Source organism: Canis lupus, chromosome X, assembly GCF_011100685.1.
Source record: "Canis lupus familiaris isolate Mischka breed German Shepherd chromosome X, alternate assembly UU_Cfam_GSD_1.0, whole genome shotgun sequence".
Classification (NCBI taxonomy): domain Eukaryota; kingdom Metazoa; phylum Chordata; class Mammalia; order Carnivora; family Canidae; genus Canis; species Canis lupus.
Genome location: NC_049260.1, coordinates 2475287 through 2485665, shown reverse-complemented (window position 1 = coordinate 2485665; position 10379 = coordinate 2475287). Strand labels below are relative to the sequence as shown.

General features: G+C 40.0%; 1 long non-coding RNA gene across 1 annotated transcript in view; it reads left to right on the top strand.

The window, feature by feature from the left end:
• Positions 1–10379, top strand: part of LOC111094843 — a 155374-nt gene that overhangs the window by 79340 nt on the left and 65655 nt on the right. The gene's annotated exons all lie outside the window — the stretch shown is intronic.

Genomic DNA, 10379 nt, shown 5'->3' with positions numbered 1-10379 from the left:
GCAGAGGGAGAAGCAGGCTCCGTGCAAGGAGTCTGATGTGGGACTCAATCCTGGGACTCCAGGATCCCGCTCTGGGCCGCCAAACTGCTGAGTCACCCAGGGATCCCCCAAAATGTTTTCAAGTCATTTCACATAAGTACCTTTTGTCCAGAAGCCATCCTCACAACCATGTTCTCCATCAGGATTGCTTACTTCTTTGCTTCAAGGAGGGATTATTTCAAAGCATTAATGGTACCTTGTCTTGTGGGTTATTTTAAGGTGAAAGTAAGTCTGGGGAAGTTTATCATGAAACCAACAATGATAAATTAAAGGCTGTTTGTGTAGTTGAGCTATGATGTCCTTGCCCCGTGCTTAGAGGATCTGAAACATCATTTCTGTCCCTTGATGTAGTGATGGGTTTGCACCAAAGGTGTCATTCTCATGGTATCCCTCCCCTGGATTGGCCTGTGCAGCAAAGGCTGTAAAATATCAATAGGCAACTATTTCCACAATTCTCAGTTGTGAAGACACTAAAATTGAGCGCATACCTTAATCAGTCCCCACTTGCATAAGCGATCCTTTTGTGATCACGGGGGTCTGCGGAGGTGCTCAGATCCCACACATTAAAACAATTTCTTGTAAATAAACAAGTACACGGTTTATATCAATTATCCCGGTTCCTGCACAAGGCAGTGAATTTGTTTATTTATGAAGTAGGAGTCGAAGTAAGTAGGAAGATTTCCTCACGTGTAATTAAGAGCAGGTCACTGTGTGGGCGAATCCTGAAAGAAAGTCGGGTTCAAGAATCTGGGACCCCAAAATGGGAGGCCACGCAACAGGCCCCAGATTAAGAAGGCAAGACTTCTTCTCTGTGACCACCCTGGGGTTATACACAGTCTTAGGATTTTACCACATACATTCAGTGGCAATACCAAGTGATATCCTATGATATGATGAAAACCAAGAACTAATTCATATTCTTTTTTTGCAAGTATAGTAACATAAAGACATACTGTATTATATTGTGTTTTAACACTTAGTGATTCAGAATTACAGACCGCAAGGAGAAGCGATATTTATTTTTAATTATTTTTGTAGATACCTACTTTCTCATGCAAATATTCCCACTTACACTTGTTCGAAGCTAGGGACCAAGTCTTCATAACCAGGCATGTGTAGGAGCGACCTGTCATCTTACCATTTTATGAATCTCTTCACGCCCATCTTTGACACATTACACATAGGATCACTTAAACATATTAGTTAATCAAACAAAACCCACTCTGTGGACTATATGGAAAGCCTTATAAATAAATGTACACATGAACACAAAACGGAGGATATCTTTGCTTACATACACTGCCTAGGATTTTTTTTTTTTTTTTTTTTTTTTTTACTGCCTAGGATTTGACACAGAGACAGAGATTAGGTTTGCTTTAACGTGCTTGGGACTCGGTCGTGAGTCCAACTGAGAATCCATTCTCTCCTGAGTGTACCCATTGGCTATGACAAAACCTTCCAGAATTTGCTGTCCCATGTAGCATGTCTCTTGCAAAGGAATGTCCTCCCTCAAACCGATTTGGAGCAGACATTCATGATTTCACAGCCAGCAAGGTGAATCCCCATCGTCTCCCCCCTGCCCTTTCCAGCCCTCCCAAAATAAGAGCCCAGGCTTGGGATAGGGGGATATCCCTCCTGTTTACCCTCATGTTTCCTTTTTGTACCTTCTTGGGGTACTTGATGATCTTCAAGTGTGATCACCCATTGACTTTGAAGGCATGGGCATTTGACATAGCATTCCTAATAGACTAGTAATCCTACATTATTATGCCAGACAAGGGAAATCCACATATATTCAAACATGTTTGCTTTGCAGATATTCTACTGACTCCATTAGGGAAAAAGTAACACATAAATACATGGTTCCTTGACGTTTCAACATGTTTCAACATCTGGACTTCTCTCTAGCAGAGGCCAGGGGCAAAGTCTCAAGGATCTCATTTTCCCAGACCAGATTTAATTCTGTCTAAAACACTGTTCGGTGAGTCTAATATTGACAACGTCCTAACTCCAAACCTGTAGTTAGAAATAAGACTTTGCATAGCAAAAAGGTGGAATATGACTCAAGCGTGTTAGATTCTAAGGTGATCATGGCACGTTTCCCATGTACTTGTATCTTCCCATTGGCCCCAGCGCTCCGGCCAGGTGTCACTCATGGGAGGTGGTTGGTGTCTGTCCACCATGTCTCAAATGTCCCAAATGGCTCCCTGTTCACAGTAAGGATGCCTGTCCATGGTCAGCGTCAGGAGTCGGCCTCCACCTTCCTTTGTTTTAAATACTGGTCTTTTCATGAGATGAAGGCTACTCTTTAAAGCATAGAAGTGTAGGATACGAATACCTTTGGATTTCGTATTCATAGCTATCCTCAGACTCTTCCTAAAGCTCTCAAATCCTTGTTCCTCCCTTGGGCTCATAGCCATGTGGTGTTTACTAGTTCATTTTGCTCACGTGTTCATTTTCCTGAAGCTGTAAAACAGAGTTTCTCATCTTCAACACTAATGGTATGACAGGCTGCATAAATCTTTGCTATGGGTGGCGGTGCTGCCCTGTGCATTGTAGGTTGTTCAGCAACATCCGCGGTCTCTACCCACTAGATAGCAGAAGCATCCTCCGTTGTCAGAACCAAAAATGTCTCCATAAGGGCCTAGTGCTCCCTGAGGTGGGTGAGCAAAATTATCCCCTGTTAAGCACCACCCCTGTAGACAACTAATGGTTTATCCATGACCCCTCCATTAGACAGCAAGTATGATGACGCCAAAGACTATATCCTATTTATATATGAATTTAACCAGGGCTGGAGCACAGCCTGGCTATGTTAGTTCCTCAATCAATATTTATTACATTACATTGCCTGAATCCAGTGTTTAAAAATTCCTTGAAATAGCAGAAAAGTTTTACCTATCATCATTATCTTCTTTCAAGAGATGATGGTTTCTAGAGACAAGGACGTCTCGTAGATTCAACCACAGGCATGAAACGTGCAATCCACATAAATCCTAATTATCATAATATGCAAAGGGGAAAAAAACGCAATCTGCAAGTTTCATAGGGAGATACGGCATTCATTTTTATTCCATAACTCAAGGTTTAGGAGCAGAAGAGACCAATTATTATCAGAGAGATTTATTTTCACGTTGAAATTAGCACAGTTCCCTGAGTTCTCCTTGTATAAACAAGCAGCAGTGCATATCTACCTGCCACAGACTCTCTGCTTTCATATTTCTGTAAAACCAACGACCTGGTGAGGACTTCCTGGATCAAATCAGTGTATTTGCCTGGTAATTTGTCACCTCTGAGGAAATGTTGACATTGACGTGTAATTGGCACATGTATTTGCACATAGGCGTTTTCCTACGTAAATCAGCAAGATGACTTGCTGGAAAAACTATCACGATGTCACATTCTTGGCTGCGAGGGAGACATCTTTGTGTCCTGTAAAGAGAAATTGTCTCCAGCCTCATGGGTCCAACACCCATCATTTCCATGTTGGCTTCAGGCGGTACCCTCCCTCCCTCTTAATGGTGATACCAGGAGGAGAGGGATGCCAGTTTTGGTGTATGCCAAAATGGTATGCCTCATTGACACATTTTGTGATTTTTGTCTGTGTTTTGTTTTGTTTTACCTATTTTCATTACTCATTATTAGTGGTAATTATGTCTCAGGGGTTATGGTGAATTCTGAATTTGAGACTATTAAACAATTACTAGGGTATTTTTTTGTCTACATAAATTAGGAAAAAGTTAGCAGGGAATGTATCTATCAACCCCATTGATCAGTCCATATACACACACACACCTTGTGGATAAAGAATCTATGAACGTTTTTGTGACAAACAGATAGGGCAAGCTCACTGGGGAACAGTCTTTGGGATCAGTCATATTCTTCTGAAAGCACAATATAGTTGCCATCCAAGATAAAAAAAAAAGAACGCCCCCACGTAGAAGATACATGACTTGACTTGAGGACATCACAAATAAAATTCGTGGTGAAACTTAGGTATTAAAAAAAAAAAAGAAAAACTTATGTATTGGTGGTAGGAAACTTAAGCGTTTGCCGTGTGCTTTGATGGATTCCCTCTCATCAGGTGTATACTTGTGCTGGATTGCCAAGAAATTAGAAAAAAGATGAAGAGTAGTTAAGACTAGTAGCTTTCTTCAGGGCAATTTAATTATAAAAGTGATTATTCTTCAAAGATTGTGTCATAAAGAGCTAGCATTATGCAACAGGGGAATAAAACAGATCATATCTTTAAAGGAGATTTTAACTATGAGTTTTTATTCAGGTGTTCACAGTCTGTCTTGCATTAGAAGCCTTTTTTTCTTTTTAATAGAGGCCCTTTTTTTTTAAGATTTATTTATTTAGACATAGAGAGAGAGAGAGAGAGAGGCAGAGACACAGGAGGAGGGAGAAGCAGGCTCCATGCAGGAAGCCCGATGTGGGACTCGATCCTGGGACTCCAGGATCGCACCCTGGGCCAAAGGCAAGCGTTAAACCGCTGAGCCACCCAGGGATCCCCAGAAGTATTGTTTTGACATGAGTAGATGCAGCTTCTAAGAGCTAACTTTGTTATCAACTACAAAGAGGGGAACATAATCCCATTGAAAACAAAGAAAGCACATCCCAAGCTTGGGGAGGGGCCTTAATTTACTTTGCTTACCTATTAAAGATAATATATTGTTTTGAGAGAAGGCTTTGAAGAAACCAAAGGGGGAAAAAAAACCAGAAATGAGCCGAATTATTCATTTTTATGAAACCTATTATAATTGGTTTATAAGACTCCATAGCACTTGGCAGGAACACATCAGAGTAATTCCATTTAAAAATATTTGGACAGAAAGAGATTGCACGATTAAGCAACTTTGATAGAGAACTTTCCACACTATTTTCGGTATGCCCGAGACTCTGCGTAATGTTTTTAAATGGGGTCTTTGCCAGAGTGAAACACATTAAGGCACATCAGGTCAACTTGCACTATTGGGAATTGTGTTGTGATTCATTTTGTAAACCATTTGTTTTGTAAATGACAATACCGGGTTTTCAAGTCCTCAAATCCTCCTGAACAGCTGAAAATCCAATGTGCTCCGTTCCAAATACTGTTTCAAAGGGAAGATGTACCCCTATTGTTCCATTGTGGTCCTACGTACATGGACAAAGAACATACAAAACAGTTACTCCAAACTTCAGGCAGTCTGACCTTGGAGATTTGCACACCACACCAGCCACCTACTGACATATATGCTCCTTCAGATCTTCTATAGTATGATTCTAATATTTTGAAGAAGAAATGTATGTGTCCATAACCTTATTATGTGGGCTCCTGGGTGGTGGCTCATTGGGTTAAGCATCCAACTCTTAATATTGTCTCAGGTCATGATCTTAGAGTCATGGAACTGGGCCCCCCTTCAGTCTCTATGCTCTGTGGGGAATTTTTTGTATATTCTCTCCCTCTCCATCTGCTTCTCTCCCCTGAAATAAATAAATATCTTAAAAAAAAAAAAAAACAACCTTAGTATGCTTGAATACCAAAAAGGAATTAAACGTACCCTCAACGTTTTCCTCATTCATATCCTACCCACAACACGTTGTTCCTTCTTGTGGCATGCAAAGAGTTGCCCATGCCCTGAATAAACCATTTCTCATTCCCTAATAGGCCGATAGTGGGATGAAGCTGTTGGATCAAGCATTAAAGTATTAAAAACTAGACTAGATGCTCAAAACAGGGTCACTTGTGCAAAGCCATGCCCCACATCACCAAATAGACACCTGACCTCCAACCTATGTACAGTTTCAACCTCCTCCTGGAATGGCATCTTAACCCAGGCAACCTGAAGTCACCTCATCAGCCCTAGTGAGGTCACCCATCTGGTAGACCCATGTCATCCCCTAAAGGAAAGTGACCTTGCCATAATCAATTTGCTTTTTGCTAAGAGAACCTCCTTCTTTCCTGTCCCTTCTGCCTTTTACAGTCTTCATTCTGTACACCTCCTCAGAGCTCCATTCTATATGATACCCCATTCAGGAATCCTTGAATGAAACAAACAAAGTATTTAGAATTTTCTCAGAATTGTTCTATTTTATTCTGCTTTGTTTTTACCAAAAACTGACCAGTCCCTCTGGCACTTCATTGTGGATATATGACTACATTCTTCCTCACTGACTGAGAATGAAGTCCTGTCCTTACCTTGTACACATGGGACATGAAGAGAAGTGGTGTCCCTTGAACCTGGGCCACCCCACCCACCATTTGAATGGAATCAACCACAAGTGGGATGGAGTTGGAAATGCCAGTTATTAGTATCCTGGATCCCTGTATGACTGTGTGGAGCAGAGCCAGCCATCCTCCTGGAAAATGGGAGACCTCATTTTTCTGGTAGATCCTCCTATTACAGCCCTGTATTTTTGGACTGAATAACACACGCTGAGTTATGTATGTGATTGTCTGTTTCTTCATGCAAAGTCTAGTCATTTCACTATAATATTCAAAAATACAATTTTGAGGGGCACCTGGCTGTCTCAGTCAGTAAATCATGCAACTCTTGATCTTGGGGTTGTGAGTTCAAACCCGAGATCAAGTGTAGAAATTACTGAAAAATAAGATCTTAAAAAAACCCCACCAAAATACAATTTTGAAGGCATTTTGTCTCGTGTATTTTTGAATGGGAAAATAAAGGATTTTACTACTTTCAAGAAATTTTGCTCATGACATGATGGCTCTTCAAAGCTGAAGAAATGCTGCTTGATCTGTTTCATTATGGGGTGATGGTTTGTGTGTGGAAGATCATCAAATTGAAATCGAAGGACTCATTTGCTAGCTCTGAAGACTTTGAGCCAATTAATGATTGTCTTTAATTCTTAGTTTTTATGTTGGGGAAGGGACTGTGAACTGAAATAAAAGTGTTGTCGCAAATATAAATAAATTTGGAACAGATGCTCCATAAATACTCAATGTGCTTTTCAGTCTGGCGTCTTCAGGTATTTCAACAGAAATGTGAAAGACCTTCTGTGGTTTTATCTCCAGGAAAGTAGAGGCAGCTAAATGATGTTCTATTCCTATGTCAGCAGTGAAGTAAGGAAGAAAGGAAGTTGTATAGGAAAATTACTTTGAACCAAATTATCAATGCTCTAAGTTTTACCTGAAACTAGCCAGCAATGTATTTTTCAGCATGAAAAATGTACAGATACCAGTCATCAAACTTCTCATTTTAAATTAAAAAATTTATGGATGTGTATCTACTGGTTTTTATTTTTGATTATATGACTTTTTTTTTGAAAGAACTACTTTATTCCCAACATGAAAAGACTTTTGTTGTTGTTGTCTACTTTTGTTGTAGTTTTTTTTGTGTTTTAAAAAATATTTTACATAAAAAATTATTTATTTATTTGAGAAAGCACACAAGCAGGGGGAGGGGCAGAGGGAGAAGGAAAGCATGAATCTCAAGCAGACTCTGTGTTGAGTGTGGAGCCCAACGTAGGGCTCGTTCTCACTTCTCTAAAATCATGATCTGAGCTGAAATCAAGAGTTGGATGCTCAACCAATGGGGCCACCCAGGCCCCCTTTCTTGCTCTTTCTATATTTCCATGGATGTATCACCATTCTTGCTTCCAAAACATAATATTGGAGTTGCCATTTGCGATCATTTTGTATTTTCTTCCATTTACTCCTTGCTTGGCTTGTAGACTTTTAGTGAGTTACGTACTGAAGCTCCTTCTCTAAAGATTTTTTTTTTCTGAATATAGGCAATTGTAAACATCTCATGTAGCTGTTTTATAAAATTATGTACCACATCAAAACATGGTATAGAATATATATATATGGCAAATGTTTTATGGAACCCCATATCTTGCCATTATGAAATTTATAGTTCAACATGTTGGGCAGGAAGACTTCTCATGGGTGAGAAGGAGCATGTTGAATACTGCATGGACCCTCCCTCTGTGGTAATGGTAAGAAGAATCTTGGGAAAAGAGGCTGGTGTGTAAATGCATGGGTATGTTTATCATTTTTCTGTAAGGTTTATAATGAACACGACTTTTACGTTGCATAAATGCACACTGTGGGGCATAATAATTTCTATTTTGTCAGTAAAAGATCGCTTCTACATCTGGCAGGGGTGATAAAAACCACCTCAAAGCTGTCCACGTATATATTCTGAGAAACCATCTACATGTTTTCTTCTCTTGTATTCGAAGCATAGCAAATATAAAAGACAGCTTCATTAACAATGAGATGGATGCCCAACTGCTTTCTGGGTGCAGAATGTTCTGGGCAAGCCTAGGCAGATGGATTAGTGCCAACCTGAAAAATTAATACAATTAGAAACAGGTGTAAACATGATCGCCAACCAACAGAGCCATCTCCCTAAAAATAGTGCACTGTTTCAGCCTCCAACTACAAACCTTGATTTATGTATCTTTCAAGCTTGAGATAATTTCGTCCCCTCTCCCTCATACCTTCGTTCCCTAACATTCAAAATGCATCAACCGTGAAAAATACCCGGGGCTCGGAACATTAATAAGAGTTTGGAACATGTTTCTTCCTGAAGGTTTTATATCTTCAGACATCCTCCCATCTGGGGCGGCATAGGTATGTGATAAACCCAGTTCAAAAGGAATGTAACCGGCATGAATGAAAGATATTGAAAGTTTATATTTACTCTGTAAATCACACACCTGGTCTCAAATTCTCTGACCTCAGAGATGCTTGCCGTTCCACCTAGCGTAAGCGGAAGTTTGCCGATTACTTACTCGAGGAGGCAAAATTTTATATATATATATATATAGTTGCATTAGGGAGATGTAAATCTTAGAATCCTTTCATAGAATTATAATCTTAAAAAAAAAACTTTACTAATCGAGCATATAAATGAGAAAGTTAGGTGGAGGGCTATGCACAAAAGCAAAAATGCATAATTTTGCTGAAGAAAGGCTGCGTAACGCGTTTTTGGGGACTTGGCTGTGACGTATATTAGATTGGTCAATGCTCAGTTAATTCGGCACCCAGAAGGCCTGCTTCTGCTCTGACACCAAGGAAGGGTGCCTCGTTCCTATATATTTGAGGGTCAGCATGTCAGCTGTCTTGCAAATATACCACATTTAATTAGCTTCAGCATCGTCCACATCAGACACACCCTGGAAAGTTTTAGAAAGTCTCCAAGTAGGTAACTGCTACATTTTAACCTCAGGGAATGACGCGTTGGCCAACCATTTCCCTATCCTTTCCAGATGAGGAAGGGAGACAGTCTGAGAAATAAATTCTGGGTCTCCCTGCTGCTCCATGTCACAGGAAGAAGTGAAAGAAGAAATGCGGTAACTTTGATAAATGGGTTCCTTCTGTTTCGAGAGTTTCTCAAGGCACATGAGAAAAAGAGAAAATAATAACTCAAATAAGCAGAAAAATATTCGAGGGTAATTTATGAGCTTCATTGAAAAACTCCCGTAATTATTTTCTATAAATTAAGCTGGTAGTAATTAGTGTCTAGTAGTGATAGACACTTCCAGTATAGATGCATATGGGTTGCTCACCCAGGTCACCCTCAACTTATATAAGCAGGATTATATAGAATAGCCGTTTGTATAGAAAGACCTCAGTGAAATCATCAATGATCTTATTTTCCTTTGTATTATTTCGCGTATTTTAAACCTTTGGGTTTTATCCTCAAAGCCTAATCATGTCAATCCATCATTTTTAAATAATAGATCAACCTCCCAGAATTTATAAGGAAAGACATCACCTCCTGAATTATCTCTCCATAAAATAAGCTTAGTTACTAACATACAGTATTTAATTTAAGCTTAAGGATGCTCCTTAATATTTCACTTTGAATTACTAGGTCTCCCTCTCATTAAACTGACAGATGATTTCACTCCAGCAACAAGTACGGGTTTTCTTCGCCCCAGGGGAGGATATACTGCAGAACAGTCTTGGCTTCACAAGACAGGTTGAGTACAGAGTCCTATTGTTGAACCCTGCTCAAAATTCTTTGCCCATAAATGTGGGCTGTGTAATTCAGTATAATGGCCGGATACTTTTCTAGGATGGAATTTGCGTTTGTGCCTTGATTTTAAGGCTCATAAATTAACTGAGGCCTCCGTAGTTCATGGTGTCAGAGTCTGGTAGTTCGGTAGAACTTCTGCACTGTGATCACCATCGGGGTGGTTTGGCAGATGCTGAGTGGGGAAAGCACACGATCTTGTCTTCGCTGAGTTGAAGAATTTTCACTTGACCTTGGGATGAGAGGAAAGAAGAGATAAAGTCTCCTATAGGTTGTCGCAAGGAGGCCATTGGGTAAAATGAGTGTTGCTTTTGCCTTGGCGTGGTGGTGTTACCTGCATTCTTGCTC